The sequence below is a fragment of the Sturnus vulgaris genome, chromosome 3 (genome assembly GCF_052056855.1).
Source record: "Sturnus vulgaris isolate bStuVul1 chromosome 3, bStuVul1.hap1, whole genome shotgun sequence".
In the NCBI taxonomy this organism is placed as follows: Eukaryota; Metazoa; Chordata; class Aves; order Passeriformes; family Sturnidae; genus Sturnus; species Sturnus vulgaris.
The window spans coordinates 58,308,837-58,329,501 of record NC_142245.1 but is presented as its reverse complement, the minus strand read 5'-3'; the positions used below and the strand labels follow the sequence as shown (position 1 = coordinate 58,329,501).

The window sequence follows — 20,665 nt, the reverse complement described above, 5'->3', positions numbered from 1 at the left end:
GGTGGGTATTTCTGAGATCAACCCAAAAATGGGGAAATCAAGAACACAGCTACAAAATCTGCTGTTAGTAATTTTGAAGAGCAGATCCACAGATGAGCCTGAGATAACGCTATTGAAAAAAAGTTTCTGTACAGAGGTGTAGTCTCTAAAATTGTCACTAAAAAAGACCAATCCTAAACCAAACCAATTATTTGGAAAGGATACTAAAGAATGTATGGAGCTTGTTTATCTCTTAATTTTTTTATGAAATCCAAAATAACAGTATTTTAAGAGATACTTAGCACAGTTGTTAAAGGATGCCAAAGACCTATTAAACTGTTGATTTTTATTTATTTATTCATTTTCTTCATGCTTGGTTGCCATTCCATCGACTGCTGGGCACCACTAAGTTTCTCCCAGCCAAGCCAGTGCTGCTGCTCTTGATTGTGAGAGCATGGGGTTATGAAAAAGAGGGACCACATTTCTGGGTGGCAGCATGACCCTGCCATGTACCCCAACTCCATAAGGTCGAATGTGCTGGATCAGGAAATAATGGGAGCATCCAAGCTGATGAAGGGAGCCATTTGCAGACTCCATTTAGAAGTGTTTCTGAGATTAGACATGTATAAAGCTGTGGCAGTTATAAATTGGAACAAAGGAATTAATCTGATGTGCATTCCCTTTTGCATTCAGCTGTGTTGAGAAGGAGGGTTGCTGTGTTAAGGAAACGTTTTATTGACACGTTAAATTAGTTATGGCTTTAAGTTATATGCTATATATAACTATATGCTATATATATGTATGCTATAAATTTCTTAATCGCCAAATATAGTACAGATATTTAGATAGAATATACAATAGAATATAGAATAATAAAATGTGAAAAAATGCAAGTTAATAATGTAATGTCTACCATTTGGAAGACATTTGGAGAGATGGCAATCCTCTTATAATAAGCTGGAATTTTTTCTGGTGGGGACAATGAGGATGTCTTACCACTGCTTACTCTAAATGGCATTCTATTTCTGTAGAGTTAAGAGGGGAAGGTGGGGGAAAAGAATTTTTGCAGCCTTCAGGAAAGTCTGGAGTGGTCAAAAGGCTTGCAGAACTGTTGCTGAATGGTTAATTCTGAGAACCTGCATTACTGTCACTGCACATAAAAAGTTTTAGCTAGTAGGACTGTCAATGAGAAAGAAAGGGGAAGAAAGTGTTATTCTTGTAACTTAGAATGCAAAGGATGTGGAGCCTAGATTTCCCCTGTGCTTTAGAAAAGCCTCACACACCACAATGAGTGGTGGAACCACAAAACTGGCCTGGGAACAGGAGTAAAGGGAATGAAGAATAAAGTCAATCTTAGTGGCAATAATTATAGTTTTAAGTACAGGAGTCAGAGATGAATGTGAACAGATTGAATAATAACTAAAAGTATCATTATAGTCTGTTGGTATTCATTAATTTGCAAAAAAAGCAAAAAAAGTGTGTGACAAGTGTGACAAACTATTTCTTGGTGTTTAAACTTTCTTAAATCACTTTAAAGATAAAAACTTTTTTGTTACGGTTGTTGTATCAAATAGCTTCATCTAATCTGATTCACCAAAAATTGAATTTATATGAACTTGGCCTAGAATAGGTTTAACCATGAACTTGATTACAAATGCAGGAAAATAAAAGGGCCTAGATAGAGGAAGAAAATAGAGGGAAAAACTACTTTTCAAGGAGACCGGAAAGAAGCAGCTGTCCAAGCAAAGTTACAAACTCTTAAACCCACTGTCATCTGTTGACTGAGGTGCCTTCTGAAGAATCTGCATGTGGGAGTGGCCACTACCTGTGTTTTCACTAATCACAATGAAGAGCATTGCTTGTGAAAGTACCAAGCAAGGTTGACAATTTGAAAATTTATCTGTAAGAGTGACTTCATGCATTTGACTTGATTCTTTTCTTCATTCCTTCCTCAACATGTGCTCCATTAGTTCTGCTTCCTAATGTTCTATGGGACCATGATGATTATGCTAGTGGAGGCTGCACGTGTTGTTTTTTGTAAGTGTAGTGAACAGGTATAAAGTGGGCTGGCAGCAGTTTCCCATGTAAACTTTAGACTGAAGCAGTGCTAATTAACTGTGAATTCTATAAGTCTTGCTTACCTGCTCTGAGTTCAGACTGCAAGTGGTGCCAAGCCTCTTCCTGTAAGCATACATTCTGTAGAAATTTGCATGCAAGCCCTGCCCAGATCTTTTAAAACCTAACTTAATGAATGTAAACATTTAAATATTTGAACCTTTGTATCCTTTCAGCTGTTTCAGGATCACACTCCAAGCATTAGTATCATTGGCTACTGTTTTCTGCTGATAAGATGCTTGCTTCCTTTCACTGGAAGAGATAAAAAGTGTGTACGGTGATTGAATCACCTGCTCATTTGCTTGCTCACAGCCATTGGAGATAAACCCTTGGTACCTTGGGAAGGAGATGGCTGTTTGGGTTGTCATGAGGAGCAGGGTCGGGGACAGCATAACAGTCAGTTTCTTTTCATGGTCATGGCTGACGTCTTCCAGCATTGTCATCTGGGTGTGGGCTTCAAGGTCAGCTTCTGCCCTTTAATTGGCCCACATAAGGAGTCTCTATCTCCTAGATATAGTGCACAGGCTCTACTGCTAGTATTTTCTCCCATGCTTCCCCTTGTGTTATGGACAGTTATCTGTAAACACAGGCAAGTTTTCCTCCCTAACCCCCTGTAAACTCTGGTTTGTTGAAGTATTGACCAATGTTCACCCTCACGTATGTCCCTAAGATTAGATATACTGTCAGCTGCAGCTTCATTGTGATTTCTAAATACCAGAATCAATGTGCTGTTTGGGGGATTTCTTTTTGTTTTTGTTTCTTTTTCTGTATTTGCATTGCCTGCCTCAGTGAGTCCAGATCCATAACTGAGTTCCCAACACATTTCAGAAAGGAAGCAGCAGAACAACTTGCTTTCTGCTGCTGCCATTGATCTGTGATACTTCATTATAAAGTAACATAGTGCTTTGTGTCCTTGATGTCTGATATGGGGGAAAAATGATAGTTCCTTCTTTGTGAATGATTTTGAAAATAGGTGAGATGAAGAACTACTTATTTGTACGTCAGTAATCTTTATTACTTCAGTATGCATAGAGCTTTCCACTTACTGTTTTAAACTGAAACCAAGGTAATAGGAGAATTGGGTTTGGCTTACAAGCAGTATTGGTGCTGCCAAGATGAGCGTGCTTCATACTTGAGTGCTTATGAAGCTTTCTCACTGTTTACGTTCCAGTTCCTTCTCACTATCCTGATAACGTGCCTCGTGAGGTTGCTCAGAGGGCTGTCACACCTTAGTGTCTGAGTGATGTCATCACAGACTTCACTTGCTTGTAGAAATGCTATTTTTTCAGCAGTCTTAGCCGATTGGAATGGTAGACAAAGATGTATTTAAGAATTAATCAGTATTTAATTTGAAGAGATGGTTTGCCTTCCCTCATACTCTACCAGCATGCGGTTTGTAACATCCTTCTGTCAATCTTTTCTGGTAATTATCGATCTCTCTCATGTTGGCGGAATCTGAAGTCATAAACCTCTGATTTGCCTTATCTTGGTCATTCTGTGCTGCTCCTGCCCTGAGGAGGTTGCTGTCTGTGTCCTGTTAGCAGACAGGACCACTTAGCCCACTCCTCACTGGATATAGCCTCTGAGAATCCTTGCCTTGTCAGGTTGGTTGTGCTGTGAAGGCTCTTCTGCCTTATGGTATGAGAAGATTGCCTCCAGCATCTCCTCCTCCTGAGCTTGAACTCATTTAATCTTCCGAGTTTTTCCCAGATTTTTGAGCCAAAGCTCCTGACTTACTTTCTTAAACTTTAGCTGCAGTACCAAGCATCAGACAGAGTGCAGATGTTTTGGTAAACCACTCTAGAATGCTGCGATCTGTTATTAAGTGAAAGTAAGTAATTTCTGAGGGAATTAATGACTATTTAATCTCCAAGGTTTCTTTCTGGTATATAGGGCAGTATCTTGCCATATTTGTGCTGTTCCATTGCTTTAGATGACACGGTCCCTAAATTGGATATCTGTGCTGGGAGAGTCCATGCTAGGCAAATTTCTCAGGGGAAAAGAACAGGTTTTCTGCAGACCTTCCCTTCAGGAATTGTTTTCCATTTTCTTAGAGCCTGCCAGCAGGGCAGTGCAGACCAGAGCATTAAGAAAACCCCACTTTTTTCCTGGTATGAAGGACAGAGTGGTTTGTTAAGGCACAAGACGTGCTGGGCAGATTTTAGAGCTGATCTCTTGCGTCCTGACTTATCCCAGTGATCTCAGTTATTGCAGTTTGCACTCTGCCACTTCACCTGCAGCAGTGTGGCCTGTTCCCAACACAGGTGTGCTGTACATGCTCATGTGCATGCTCATCCCACACTCATGGCTGTGTATGCTGACAGTGTCACTTGTGTTCTTCACCTTAGAGCTAGGCTGTCCTGCTGGATCTGCTGCCACGCACACTGCAGATCCAGAAAGAACCACATTGAAGAGGTTATTTCTGCAGCCCTGCAGCAGAGGATCCTGCTGCAACAGAGCAGCCTCTGTTCTCAAACACAGATTTGGCTCTTGCACACCTCAGGCCCCTTCAAAGCAGTTTGTTCATCCAAAGCACAGAATAGGTGCTGAATCAGACTCCCACAAAGTCAAAGCAAGGAGAATAGGTGATTTTTTTTTTCTGCCCTGTTTTGGTGAAGCAGTGATGTGATTGGGACCTGTGATATGCACAGGTGGGGTATGGAGGAGAAAGATTTTCTCCCAGACACTACTGCAGGCTGTTTGGATAGGATAGGATAGGATAGGATAGGATAGGATAGGATAGGATAGGATAGGATAGGATAGGATAGGATAGGATAGGATAGGATAGGATAGGATAGGATAGGATAGGATAGGATAGGATAGGATAGGATAGGATAGGAGCTGTATCTGCTTTTCAAGGAAGAATTCTGGAAAAACAAAATCATGATGGATCTCTTTTGCTCTCTTCAGAAGAAAAGCTAGTCATTAGCCTTTGTCACTGAAAATGTGTTGCTTGAGAGTCTCATCTCAAGGGGACAGTGCTGACATGCATACCTGACAGATGCACCTGCCCACCCTGGCTGTGTGCATCATGCAGCTCTTGGAGCTTCCACGGGGGTCTGGATGCTAGGGCTGTCTGGATGCTTCTTCACTGCTGCTGTCTTGTAGTGATGAGGAGTCTGCCCACTAAATACTATGGGGTTTTTTTTTTCTTTTGCTCTTTAACTCAATGTCAGTGTTGCACAAAGAGTTCTTTCAATATTTAATAGAGGATCAGTGATGACCATCTTCTGATGATAAGAGGAAAATGTACTGGGTTGGTTCCTTTTATTTGTTAATTATAAATATTGAGTCATATATCAGGGGGTGATTAGTTCCGTTATCTGGATCACAGTTACTTGTTTATGCCCATACTTGCCCAGTGCTAACTTCTTTCCTGAGGACAGTTTGAGGTCATACCAGGGATGGTCTGGAGGAGTTCTGGCAAAGACTCACCCAGCTGTTGACCTTGTCATGCAACTCACCTTTGTGCTGTTAACTATTGTGAATGGGTAGAGTGAAAGAAGCTCCAGAAGCACTGCATGAACTTAGTCCATGAAATTAGCTTAATATGTCTGGGAAAGCTCTCAGCTGATTGCATGTGGAATAAATCCGTTTGCTTGGGATGTGGCACATTTTCCGTCTGTTAATCGGTCATGACGTGCAATGAGAAGGTGCTACAGTATGTGGCCTTCCTGTAAAAGCAAGCTGCATTCCTCAGCCAGAAAAGTTGGGCTTTAGGAACTGGCACTTAGCTCAGTAAAAGTCATGTCAAATAAATTTTCACTTTAGTCCTCCTCACTGGTGATTAAACTTGCACAGTGGTTTGCTGTCTAGCACATGTGAACATCTACAAAGAATTTTATTCTGAGCTTTTCTTAAAGGGTCAGTATGTGGAATTGTTTGGCAAGAGTATTTGTTTTAAAACAAATATGTATGTATGTGTTGACAAAATTTTATTATGTCCAATACACAATATAATCTAAGTCATAAGGATGGAGTTGTATGGATATGAGGTGTGGGACTAGGTGAGAGCAGGAATATCAATGAATGGAATTAATGTCTTGATATCCTACTTGAAATTGATGCAAATTCCCACTTGTAAGTTTGTGGAACACAATTACGTGTGGTTGGGTGGCTCTGGCTTACTGTGGTCTTTTAGCCTAGCTGAAACAGGATAAGGAAATTCTGGAAAAGCAGAGATTGCAAAGCTCAGACCCCATGATTTGAGGGAACCCTTAACTGGGCTAAAGTGATGTTAGCTTTCACCACACCGAGAGAGTGTGTAGACCACAAAGGTTATGTGTCATTTGCACTTTTTAGGGAAACTGAGGTGAAGATAATGACTCCTGAGGAATAAAGTAAAGCATCCATCCTCTTATTGAAAATTATTTTGGTTGCCTCCCATGTAGAGTATACCTGAAAGGAGCACCTCTAATTTTACTGCACCTTGAAAGATAGTTTTCAAGCTTCTGGGCTTTTAATTTAACATTATAGTGTGAACTCCATGTCCCATAGTGTTTTTCCCAGGATAGCCAGACGTTATGGTTCAAGTCTTTTTAAATATGTGAATTCAGGTTTCTTTGGTGCTTTTGCTTCTTAAGATGCTCCTTGCTTGATGCTTTAACCCTATATATTTTCTAAAAGTGATTAAGAAGTAAAGCTTTTTGTTAGTAACTGTGATATATTTCTAGACTAAGACTATTTTAAATCATGCAAACTTTTGAAAGATGAAATTAGAAGACAATGACAGTATATTTGTTAATCACTTTCTTGAAAGAGATATGCAAAATATTTTCTTCATGATAGTTTTTCTAGTACAAAAGTGTTAATTTTTCTTACTCTGATGGTTGACCACTGAATGTATAAAAAAATTCACAGGATGAAAAATTAATTTTCCTTATGGATTGTCTTGTTATATAGTACGAGGATAGTAAAAAATGTAGAAAACATTATTGGAAAAGTTAAAAAAGGTTAATAGAACATTCTGTAGCATCCCAGAGCTTGTACTTCAGTCAGTTTGGATGACTGTAAAACCCTGTCTCAGATGATCAGTTGAAATGTTTTGAAAGGTCGTTGTATGTGCTGGGGGTTAGAGAATATCTCAGCTTTTGGCAAATGATTTTACCCTAGAATTAACAAACTGTTATTGATGAAACTACTGTCAAACAAGACAGCCCCAGTAAAAAGTTTAGGCTTCCTCTGGATTATCTAGGTTCCTGATTTTAATTTGTTTATATATAATGTATATTCTATATATGCACACAAATGCGTGTATATTTAAATGGTTGTGGTTGTATTGCCAGTCTGTTTTTCCATGTTTTCAATTGTTGAAGAAACTGGGTTCTCAAGCAGTTGAAATTGAGTTCTTTGACTCTGAAGGGTTTTAGGCTAGGGAAGCTTCCATGATAAGTGGAAAGTAGGATGGTAATTATCAGTCACTTTGCATTTCTGTTTTGCTTAATTTACAATCTGAAGTACAGTCAGGTGGTTGGGCATTTGAATATAACACTGTTACAGTCTGATCACAGGAACTTGGTGAGACTACTCATGTATTTCCTTCTTCAAATTCCTAGAAATGTTAGTGGAGACTACTGTCTTCAGTTATGGAAAGGAAAACCTAAGTGAAGTTAATAAAATGGTTGCTGTAGTCACTCAGTGATACCAAAAGAAAAAAAATACACTCTTTTAGTCTGTGAAATTGCCTGTAGCGTTAATTTGTTGTTGTAAAGATAGCATGGAGAAGGCAAATATATTGGTATTTTATTAAAAGAAAATTTCAGATGGAGTAGTTTTTTGTATTTAAAAAATGTCTGTAGATGAGCGTTATGCCCCACTAGCAAGATTGAATTGATGGCATTACTGCTGAAGTTGAAAGTAGACCAATATTTTTTAAATGGGTTTTTGAAATATAAAATGTTGCCTGTTTATGATTTGGTTCACCTAGGCCAAATTAACTTGGACACTTAGCAGGGACTCTCATTTTTTCTGGCATAAGAACAAGCGTGGGGCAGAGCTTCCTGGTCTCAAAAACCTGGTGATGGTAAGAGGCCTCCACAGTGCTCCCAGCCAGCTGAATGCCTGAGGTATTTTGCCATACAGGAAATCAATTGCAGCTGAATGTGCACTGTTTCCACTTCAAGTATATAAACAGGCCTTATGATGATATAAAAAAAGAAGAAAGTTATTAAATAGTTTCTTGAAAGTTCAGAACAGGAACATTTGATGTTGGGTTTCTGTGGATTCTTCACTGTCACCTTTGGCTCAGTCCATGGCACAGAAATAGCACAGGAGAGGTGAATTAATGTTGGATATTCTAGAAAAGGGAAATGTAAAGCAATGTCTTAGAGAAATGAAAATAATAAAAAAAGATATCCTTGTTCAGTTCCAGTTGATATTCTGCTGAGGCTGGGAGGAGCTACAAGTTTAGCAGAGGGAATGAGTTCTTTCCCTTGTTAAATCAAAAATCTTCCGTTTTTAGGCTTCAAGGCAGGCTAATAAAGTTTGCAAGAAAAAGCTGCACTGCAATTCTACCTAAATAGCTGGTTTTTGTAAACCGGTAGGAGAAACATTATATTTATTCAGATATTTATCATGCTTTGTTGACCTTGTGAAAATACCTAGCATTAATGGAGGCAGTTCACAGCGAGCTATGTCTCTGATGTACTTTATAGGCCACTGATGTTGTTTACCAGGGAACTGAGGGCTCATTTGGATAGAGGTTTCCAGGCATTAGAGAAAATTAAGTTGAAAGTCAACTGTAACAATTTCCAGAAGGAGTGTGGCCTGAAACCCTTGGGGTTTAGAGATTGGGAACCCAGCAGTATTTCCTTGCTTCAGCACAGCCATACAGCACGACCATAGGCAAGCTGTCTGATCTAGATTTTTAAAGATATGTAGGTAGGCAGAGGTGGTAAAGACTCTTAATGGGATTTTCAGAATCACATTAGTGTCTAATTCCTATTCAAAAATCTGACTCCTTAGCATGTCTGAACTGGATTCAGCCCATGCTATGTTTTATTCAGATGCTCTTTAGGACAGAACGGGACACGTACGTACGGCGAGTGTGACTTAGGGGGAATAAACCGAGGTGTGCCTTGACCCCTGCTGAGCTGTGCAGCTGAGCTCCCTTTTATCCTTTCTCTAACTCCATAATTTCCACCCTTCTTTCTGCAGAATGCCAGAGATTCAACGGAGGAAAGGAAAAGTTACTCCATTTTGCCCAACGTAACAGTGATACATTTGGTGAGTGCTCTCCCAGGTAAACTTTTTTACTATTATTTTAACTTTTGGTTTTTTACTTTGTTTCAAATGTGAGGTGAGGTTTGGTGCCTCTGACTGGGAGGATTGCCACTGGTGTAAGGTGAACGTGCCTCGGGTTAACCATGAGGCTGCTTAATATGCAAACACACAGTAGGTCACTGTGTGGGTTAGCCAAGAGAGAGGGTGCTCCTCTCTGCACACTAGTGGGTTTTTATGCTAATTAATCAATTTTTGGGGAGGCTAACTCTTCAGTTTTAGTCCTTGTTTCTGAAACGGAGATTTTGCTTAAGATCTGTAGCTGAAATTTTGTTCAGTTGCTTGATTCTCTCCCTTTGGAAGCAAAAGTGCCACTTTGATGGAGTAACAATGGTCTCCCTATGGGGATGGGGAGAGCCAGGACAACTTTGTTCTCCTGAGATTTCCTTAGTCTATGTCATTTTAGTTTATATTTTAGTGATTTAATTTTGTTCATATAATCTCACTGCCTGGAAGTCTAGGAGCATTTAGGGAACTTGGGAACATAGGAAAAGCAGGTTTACATGCCATAGAAATGTAACCTGATTGCAATAACTGATTTCACTGATTTGATTATCTGAAACAAATTGACATTCCAGAAAATTTCACAATAGGGCTGGAAGGAGACTCTACAGAAAATATTAAATATGAGAGTTTTAGGCAAGATCCCTTTCTCCTCCTGTCCAACAAGAAAGATTCCTGGTGCCAACCTAGAGGAATTTTTTTTTCTCTCTGAAAAAAGCAGATGTTCAGTGGCTAACAACTCAGACACTGCTATTTGGAAATACTTGATCCCTTATATATAGGTAATCTACTTCACGTCTTCCAGTGCTAATGGAAACCAGTGTAGCATAGATAAATTTATAATTTAAAGAAAAAAAAAAAAGGTGCATTATGTTAATTGCCACTCTGGCTTCTGTGACCTGCAGAGGGAATACTAATATGCTATATTAGACCACTAATTAATAATATTTATTCTTTTACCCTACTGACAGTGGGGCTTGTAATATAATTATGTAGTATGCATTTATAATCCCATTGTGTTCAAATGTTTATGAAATCTTAGGAGGATGGCAACTTTATTTTGTCTCCAATGCTTTAAGATTAACTGTAATAGAGGGACACTTGCAGGACTGTGTAGCATTAGATTGAAGCTTACATCTGACAAACATTAGTGAGGTCTTACTTTCCTTTAGATCCAAGGGGGAACAGTCTCTATAAGTAGAAAAATGTTTTGCGCAGGCTACAAGAGGAAAGACCAGAAATTCCTCTTCAGTGTTTTCCAAAAATAGCAAGATTTGAATCAAGTTGCATGTTTTAACATGCATTAGAGAAGAATAATTGCATGACCTAAATTCAGGACACTAGTTCTCTGTGTTACTTGCTGATAGTTAATTACTAGCATATTTTTTCATCCACAAGTGTGGAGAGGCTGTACATTCCCATCTTCCACAGAGGAAATAATTTTATTTATTTAGCTTGAAGTTTGTGCATATCCAAATGCACGCAAAGTGTTTGCCTAGTGACCTTAGAGTGAATTATTTGCACAAACTCTTCCCTTTCCCTGATCTCCATTTAATTTCAAGTGTGCTGCTTGGCCTTGGTTTTGAGTTGCAGTGGTTTCGTTGTGTTTTCGTGATGAACAGAAAAGCTAACCAGACTATCAGACTCAAATAACCTTTCTTCTGAAAGCAGAGATAACATGGATTGTGCCTGTGTCCTAAGATGCAGAGGATTTCCTAAGATTCTTTGGGATTCCTGGCAGACAAGCGTTCACTGTGAAGTGCTTCAAAAAATTGTTGTGTCAACAAAACTGGAGCGTGTGGGAACGTATCAGCTAAGGGGATAAGGCATTCAAGGACTAGATGAAGGGCATATAGTAAGGAATTAATTTTGTGAGAAAAAGGAAGAAACACAAAATATGAGGGCTGGTGTTCCGTAAAAAGAAAAATTTAATGATTTAGGCATAGAGGGATACAGCTTTGAGGGATGGATGTTGAATCTTACCAAATAACCACCAGTAATTTTGCCAAATTTGTTTTACATGTCAAGCATAAATCTGGAACTTCTTAGAATATTTTCATTCTGAAAAACTTCTGGGGGTGGTGAGGGAAATGTTTTATGAAATTTGTTTCTATTTTGCTGTTATCCATTTGACTTATATAACAGTATTGTTTGTTTTTAATTGTTCCAGTAAGTTGGTGCATAGAATATCTTTAGAAGGATTAAAGTGGACTTTAACATCTGTTAAATCATAGCATGTTGTAGCAGAGAAGGAAACATTAGATCAATATACTTTTTCTGACAATTCCATGTGAGTTTTAATACGCAGTGTGTTTATGCTGAAAGTCAATACATTAAAAAAATTCCTCAAGCATCTGTGCATCACTGAATGCTTTGTTTAGATCATGCCTTTAGTGGTGTGAGGGCTTGCAAATCTGTGTGGGGGTGGAGAGGAATGATTCTATGCCCACGTATGAGCTTTTCTGTAAGTCGGGTCTATTTTTGGTATGCAATGAAGCAGAGGTACAGGGCAAAAATAAGGGTTCAGTCCCAATGTGACGGCCTGTAAGAGCTTTCCTATTGTGGGAAGTGCCTACCAAGCTCTTAGAGCAGTTGCATTAGTATCCATGGGAATATTTGGCGTTTAATTTAGCATGCTAGATTAGGGCCTAATACCTTAATTAAGGCTAACATTTTTAATAAGTTTCCTGCAAACCCTTTGTGGCTGACTACAGTTGTGGAACAGACATAACATAAAGCCCATCTCTAGGGTTTTCTGTTCTTGGCAGTTTTATGAAAGCTGTCATTCTATTTCAGAGCAATGAAGCTGACCAGCAAACCTAATCTTTAACAGAAAGATACAGAGATCTGACTAGACTTCTTAAAAATATTAATCCAGATAATTTATGCCAGTGATGTATTGAAATTCTATGTACCTAGTACATTTAGACTGATTTTTAAATAAAAATTTGATAACTGTTTCAGAAGAGGCTTTGTTATTGATAAAACAGCTTTTCCAGATAGAGGCTGCTTAATTCTCTTGTCAGTTTCCATGTTTGGGATTTCTGCTGTGAAAAGGAGTAAATAAATAGTCTGAAAAAATTCAGAAATAATATAATTATGATTTTGTATAATTTGTAGACAAAATTATTTTTTTGTATAACGTTTGTATATTAAAGTGTTGAACAAAAATTCTTACATTTGCTTTTTAAAAGTCCAAAGAAACAAGCTCACCCACGCCTATCTGCTTTCCTGCCCACCACACTTGCTCAGAGCGCTCAGTCCTTTCCCGCTGCCATCTCCTATTGTTGCGGTCAAATGACCAAGGAGAAGTGTATACTTCCTTTTGTGTCCTGTAGATAGGGGTTCTTAATTGATGACTGCTGCTTTCTTTCTGGCAGAAAGGAAATGAATGGGCAGTAGTGATTATAGCACATCTGTTGTTTTCTGGTGAGCATCCTGTACAGCAGTGAAACTGTCTTGAAGACGACTACTTCTTTTTTTTTTTTTTGTGTGTGTGTGTCCTGTTCAGGATAGTTAATAGAGAGGGTACAGGTGACAGTATTGCTCCTTTGTCACAGGTGCAGCCAAAGCAGAAAAACAAATTACACACTGGAAGAAACTAACTTGCTTTTCAAACAAGTGTATTTTATACATGCGCACACACAAACACACAATCTTGTAAAATCTTCCGGGATGTGCTGTGTATTGGTTCCTGTCTTCATAGTTAACTGCACTGTAAATGTAATACTCCAAAATAAAGCTGGAAATGGCTTCCTTTGGGGAAGAGGAGAAAGAAGATAGCATTCATATCAAGGACCCAAAACCTGACACATTTACACAGCTTTCACTGCAATTTCCGGGATGCCGTTTCTAAGTCTGTGATACCATTGTTCAGCTCCTGCTTGAGCATCTTCTGCTTGATGTGTTGCAGCATAGCTCTCAGAAGTGCTGAGAAACTAACTGGGGAGCTCTGTAGTGTGGCCCAGCTCTCCCAGAGAGGAGGTTGGGCTTGAATGGAGCTCCTTACTTGGCTTTATACATGACAGGGAAAGAAGTTCTGGGGACAGATGAATGGTGAACTATTGGTAAGTGCCTGGCCTGAGAGAAGAATGAGACTTGATGCTGGGGAAGACAAGTGTCTGGAGAGATGGTTGAGGGAGGCCAGTAAAGCAGCTGGGTGAAGTAGGTTATGGGAGCAGTGTACCACAGCTTGTCCCTTCCATCACACCAGCCATAATTTTTCCACTACTTTTTAACTCTTGTACTATAAAGATGAGAAAATGGTATGAACTCTGTACAAACCCTAAGTGTGTCTTGGCCATTTTGTTCTCTCTTGCCATGCAAAGTGCTTGAAAAAGCATTAATTGAAAGTTCTGTAAGTCTCAATTCTTACTACATATTGTTTGTTCCTTCCTTTCCTTTCATCCTGTTTAATGGCACCATTTCTTGTAAGCAAGGTGCTAGTACTCTGCTTTTGCACAGACTAAACACATTTGTACTTAAACTAACAGAGCTAATGTTGGGCTTGGGTGCAGCTAGTTAACTAGTCAGTGGACTGGGTAGTGCTTCCCACTTCTTTGGGGGTTTTTGATGCATATTGGATAAAATTGGGGATTTTTTTCAGCCCTTGTCACTTGTAATCCTGAGAGCTGCTCTGTTCCTGTCCTCTTAGAAGTGAACCTTTAACAAAGGGTATGTTGAGATGTACAACTTTCTATCCATAGGATGCTGTTTAGCTGAAAGCTTACAGCCTTCCTTGAGCTAAACAGGTTTTTCAAATAACAGATGCACCTGGTCACTAGAGATGGGAAAAGTGAGCCAGAGCATTCTGTGCTATAGGTGCACACCAATGTGACTGAACACAAAATTCATGATACCATAAGTGAATCATGCTGCAGTTAATGTCTCAGGTTAACTTTGTCATTCCTTGATCAGAACAAAATTCCGAAGATAAAAAGCAGATGACATAACCCCAAATTTAAATTTAAATTGTGTGGGGTTTCCTTCTACCTGTGATAAAACTGAGGTTTTTTTCCCTGAAGACTTATTTAGGAGTAATTTAAGCAACTAAGTAATTCTTTTGCTTTCTGAGTGAGATACACAGAGACCCTGAACTTGCCTCTGAAGCCTTTTAAACATTTAGCCTATCCCCATAGGATTTCAGAATTATCTTGCATCTCTTGGCAAGAATTATGGTGTAGCTAAATATTAGTCATGACAAAAGCCAAGTAATACAGGAAAAACCCACAGAATCATTCATGATGTATTTGTTCAAGTTTTTGTAAATTCCATTTTACGGATCTCTTAATATATTGAATTTTATAAAGAGTGCACTGTTAAGAAACATAGTGTATTGTTAATTTGAGCTTTTTACAATTCTAAGCACTACATTGATGGATAATTCTGCACCACTTGAATTACTTGTGAGAAACACTTGAATATTTGTATGACTTAATGTATTCAAATTACTCTACAGGAGTTTGCTAAGATGTTTTTATGATGGAATCTTGGCTTTAGGAACAGATGTGACTTCTTTTATCATGAGTTTAAGATGCAGTACGTGACTTAGAGCATGACTATAAATTGTTTTACGAAATTTTCAAAGACAGTTCTTTGAGTACATATGCATTGATGACTATACACACAAGCCAAAATCCTATTAAAAATTAAAAATACTCCTTCCATTGAGGCAGATATTCATTAAAGCTTGATATATAGCTCTTCAGTAAAAGAAACTTCAACAAGACCTTCAACCTCTAAAAGATTAGCTACTGCTTTTATCAGCATGGACATCGCTTTGAAGAAAATGAACATCTGGTTTCCTTCTGGGAGAATTATGTTCTGTCCACTTGACCCTTTGTAAAAGTAAATATTTTTATTAGTTATGTTATGTAGGAATTTGAAAAAATATTTAATACATGAAAAAAGCCCCAACCTTTGCATATTTAGCTTCAGTTACAGAAGTGAAATACATCAAATGGTCTTATGTTCTTGATTCATGAGTTTCTATTGTATTAAAAATTATACAAATATGGAATTTGATAAGAGATGTAACTATGACTTTCCTTTTTCTTTGTTTTCCTTCTTATAAGAAGATATTTATTTTTCTCCCTTGCTGCCTTGTCCCCTCCCAGAATGATGTTTGTCAAACCACAGACATTTCAGCCCTTGCTCCTTTCCTTTAGCCATGGCTGTAAACTGTACTTCCAAGGTAAATCCATCTGGATTATATTTGGTTACCACGTAATTTAAATGTGTAAAATTACTTAGTAAAGATAATTGTATGCTTATAGAGGTTAAAGTTTATTGGAGATGCAGATTCTAATCCTAATCTAATTCTAATTCAAGGTAGAATAGAACAGACCTTAATATCATAGTTGTTGTTTTTGCTTCTTCTAGGTAGAAATAGATTTCTTAAGAAAAATGTCCCCCATGCATCACAGGTTTGAACACAAATGTTGCTTGTTTTGTGCCGGTATGAGAGTGAGTGGATATATTTTAAAATACACAATGCAGCCTTTTAAGTAAGGAAAGGCATTGGATTTAATGAAATGTTACACTCGAGAAATGATTTTACAAGTGAAGCCGATTAGGAATTTTCAGCCAAAAATATTTTGTTGGAAAACAACAATTTATTGAAAGCAGAACATTTCACACAAGCAGTTTTCAACAAAACTATCAGAAAGAGAAGTTTTTCAGATATAGGATTGTAAGAAAACTTGTCTTAGTTCCATGGAAAAATAACAATATAAGTTAAAACTCAAGTGAATACTGTCTCTCTGGAAAGTTCTGTCTCTATTTTTAATTATACTTTTTCTTTGATTTAGAGTACTTCAATGGTCTCTACCTCTTTCTCACAAGAAACATGGCTATTTTCAAAATTATACTTTTTATTTTTCCATTAAGTGGGAAAGATAGCTTCCTAGTTGATTCTAGTCTACTGATGTTCGTTTTTGCAAATTGTTCCTATGGAAAAGAGTCTTCCATTGTTTTAATGCAAACTTGCTGACAAATGGCAGACACAACATGACTCAAGTCATGACAAATGATTCCCTCTGTTCCTTTGCATTCCCTATTTGATATCTATCAAAATCTGCTGGTGACTTATCAGTGAAGACCTACTCCTTATAAATTTGATTTGTCCCATTTGTTGTTGTTATTATTACTATGATTGTTCTAAACTGTGCTGCTTATGTAATAGGCACTGCAAGTGCCTGTCTCTTTACTGGATGTGCCAGTGTTGAGGGTTTATTAATCTTCAGGGTGAAGTAATGCCTTCCAAAAGACTGTGCTATCAGAGTAGACAGCTTTTGATCAAGTGGTTTGCAGGATAATTGAGCAATGATTGTGCCAAATCTGTCTAGGATCTAAACCAAAAATACAGAGATTTGTGTTTATTTTGGGAATAGGTTCATAGTTGTACGTTTGCCTTGTACAGCAATATTTATGAGAAATGACATTGAAGTGGGCTTTAAATAGCACATTATAATATAAAATGTTACTGTGTCTCTGAAGCACATCTGGTAATGCAAGATGTAAAGCTATTAATTTGGTCAGGACAATGAGTTCTTTATGAATTGGGGCTAGCCCATTGAAATGAATTTGGTCCTGAATTAATGATGATGGAGGGTGGGGAATTTGGAGTAATGACCATCTGCTGGGTTGTTGATGTCCAGCAGGCTTTAAGAGACAGAGTGACGCCTGTGGTAACATGCTTGGGCAAATCTTAGTATCTGTGTTGTTACTAAGCATAACAAGGAAATAAAAGATGGATGAAACTATAAAATTTAGGTAATTTTTGCGTGAGACGACTGTCTTCCAGGGGTTGAAGCTTAATATTATTCTCCATTCCTGAGAACAGCTTGATTTGATTTCCCCACTGGCCAGGAGAGATGAGAGGCAAAAAACTCAAATGCTTTGTGCTCTGGGGACTGGAGGAGCCCCACACAAGTGCTATTGTGCCTCATCTCCTGTGGTGCAGCAGTGCATATGTGATAAACTATGAGTCCCCAGCTCTTCAACCCTGTTGCTAATCATTCAGTGTAAATTGCTTCCCAAGATGTAGTTTAACTGCCTGAAACTCTAATTCTCATGAAACTCTTTAACAGCCTTTCAGCACTGAGAGTGGTGTACATTTCTTGAGATTGTCAAATCATATTTTGTCTTACCCATACCTTTATGAGACATAAAGATAATTGAGTAAATTCTGTAGTGTAAATAACTGTATTAATGAGGGAGGCATGAAATTCACCTGCTCAAGTAATTTCCTTCCCTGCTTTTTTGGATATTAGTCTTCAAGGTGAGTGACATAAGCTGCTGCATGCTTGCTGGAAATGAGATTAGTCACTGGAGTTTTTCCTTAAAATGAGCTGGCAGTACTGGCAGAAAAATGCATGCTTCTTTCTGTGTATGTGGAAAGCATAATGTAAACACACATCTATTTATAAGTAGGCATCATGCAGATATCTTCATAGCTCTATAGTATCATGCTTCCTGCCGTTGGTCTTTATCACTAAAAGTAAATAATTTTCCCTTGATGATTCTTATATGTTCATCTAGGATTGCAAACCTCTGCTTCCAAAAATGCTGCTCATGGTAGATATCTTGAAGATAGATTTTGCTTAAACTGCATTACAGTTGGATTTAAAAAGAAAGCCCGAAGCCCTCAAACCACAGAAAATCCCCTTCCATTAAGGATCTGCTTTACATTTCATGCTGGCATTAGCCTGGTAATATCACAGGGATGCCCGGACTTAAACTTGTGTATGGAACAGCCAAAAGAGGACTTCTCTTGCTACAGGAGAGCTGGGTGACTGCCTCTGATCTCTCCTTGTGCAAAAATCTCTTGTTCTGACACAGTGGAAGGAGGCATCCACCATTTGTTGAATACACAGGAGCTGAAAGTTGCAGAGAAAGATTTCTGGAGGTACAGACACAGAAAATTATGCTCCTTTATGTAAGATTTGTATCTGGTCTACTTTAAAGGTCAAGACTGAAAGGTGAAAGTAAACCCTTACACTGCCAGTGGCATATGCTTAAGGGAAGAGTAGTTCAATTGCATGTAATTGTATTTTCTCTTCTGCACAGAGTATGGTTTTCTTGTTTTCTTTCTTCTCTCCCTGTTCTGCTTTTTTGTGCCAGCGTGTGTTTTTCTGTCTCCATTCCAAGTTCTTTAAATCTTTGAAGTGTGTAGTAAGACTCAGTTAAGAAAAAATTGATCAAAACTATGTGTCAGTAAAGGCTTATGAACATAGGTGGCCTGAGAGAGGAGTGCTGTAAGGTTACACCTGTGTAAAATTCAGATGGGCTTAGGAGTGTTCCCAGGCCTGGAAGAAGATGGTCAGTGATGGTCATGTTTGCTGGTGTGATGTTTGGAAATGATGGCCTTCTCCACAGACACTTGCCAGGCATGACTCAGTCCCTAGTGCAGCTCAGCCATCACTCTTGAGAGATGGCTTTTATGCACCCTGTTTTGGAGACTAGGATTATTCATTACCACAGATGTCTTATTCTGTCCCGGCTTGCTTTTGCACCCAGAAGCACTTTTTGGCCACATCTAATGCATTAATTTAAGAATAGCCTTAATTTTTCTGATGATGTAACCCTGCAGTGTGACCTCAGCATTTATTCAGCATCAGAAAATCTGCAGGTTAGTCCAGAAATCCCATGAGTGTTTTGCACTGTGGGGAAGATCAAGGGTCACTTTTTATTTGATGTGAGCACATCTCAGTCAGCATTTCTCTGCAGAATTTTTTAGTCCCTTGCTTGGGTAAGTTTGCTCTACAGAATTGCTATTGTGTATTTCAAAGTGAATTTCTGGATTGTTTGTTTTGTAGAGATAAATGGAGGAGTTTGGAATTGGGAAAGAGGAAACAGAAGAGTTTGGATCTGACTTGGCACTTGTTAAACTGATATGCCCTGGTGGGTGAACACATATTGGTGACCACTGGGGAAAAAGTGATAGTAACTTGGTGGTATCTCTGGGAATACTGCACAGGCTGTGGGAACAGTGACAGGATGAGAAGGAGATCGAGTAACTGTCATCAGATGTCAAGGGAGCAAATGCTTCTTCCTCCTACTCTGCTTCCCTAGATGCAGTAAAAGGCTCAGAGGGCTACAGAAACTCATTTGCTGATCAGATAGAGCAGTTCCTTGCTTTTTGTGGTTATATACACAGCTTTTTGTGTGTGAAATGCAACAGGGACTTTTTCCTTTTTTCCTGTAGCCCCACTGAATAGGCTGGCATAATCTTGCAGTGAGGCAGGGCCAGGTGGTTTCCTTGCCTTTCTGTGCCTCTGCTGGGTTCAGTGGGAACCTGGTGCTGTTAGTATGCACTCTGTGTGCCTGTGTTCCTCAGGGGACAAAATGTGGGCTAGGCAGCAAGAATGGAGGAGCTGGGATTTTTATGTACTGAGGATGGTATTACATAACTTGAAGCAGCATTATTGGAATACCTCTATGTTGTTTCACTAGATCAGAACTTAATATTTGAATGAAACATTAAGGTTTATAAATGGTTTGCTGTGTGTCTTGGCAGTGCTTTAGGTTTGTTCCCCAATTACTAAAACGCTCAGAAGAGTGTTTTGCAGAAAGTTCACATAAGTTATTTCTTCCCTTAAAAGTGGAAGAAAAGGAACTTTCATCTGAATTCACCGGGCTTAGCTCTGAGAATTCAAAAGGCTTTGGAAACTGGCTGAAGCTCTTGGTACTGACGAGTAATATCCCTTTGAATATTTACTTTAATCAAGCCTATTTAGAGATTCCTGCTCACACCCTGTCCTTATTTTTGTTAGTTTCCAGTACTAGATCAAATGACCAATGAAATATAAAGCTGTTTTCTTAAAAATAGGTTCTTCCAGAATTGTCATTGGTATTACTGCAGCTGGATTTTATGTTATTTTAGCAAAAAACAGGTATTTCTTTGTTTCTGTGTTTGAAAGATAAGTTTATGGTATTTATTTTGTTTGAGAAGGTGAATGAAGTATCAAAGTGCACAATGGCTCAGACTCCACGCAGTTGTTGAGAATTACTTATAAATAATCAACCATAATTGTTTGAGCAAACCACGTCTCTTAGACTGATGTAGAAAGGAGAAAAACATTCAGCTGAAGGAAATCACCTTTCCAACTTAAATACTTGAAAGTCATGTTATTTTATCCCCATGTGATTTTTCTGAATGAAAATAGTATTTTGGTCAAGGGCCAGTGAAGGTCTGCATTTGGCAATTCAGTGTTTACTAGGAAATTTAGCTCTCCTGAGAAAAAACAGTGGCAATAAGAAGCTTTATATATCTATATAGAAGGAGTTT

At 38.5% G+C, this 20,665-nt stretch overlaps 1 protein-coding gene across 4 annotated transcripts in view; it reads left to right on the top strand.

Moving 5' to 3' along the window:
* The window catches only part of PLEKHG1 (pleckstrin homology and RhoGEF domain containing G1), a 126,479-nt gene that overhangs the window by 6,548 nt on the left and 99,266 nt on the right, over positions 1-20,665 (top strand). For 3 of the 4 annotated variants that reach the window (XM_088161729.1, XM_014874195.2, XM_088161730.1), the window contains exon 2: positions 9,250-9,318. The gene's annotated coding sequence lies outside the window, so the exon portion shown is untranslated. Of the gene's footprint in view, positions 1-9,249; positions 9,335-20,665 lie in introns of those variants that run through there. The other variant, XM_088161732.1, reaches the window with a different exon arrangement.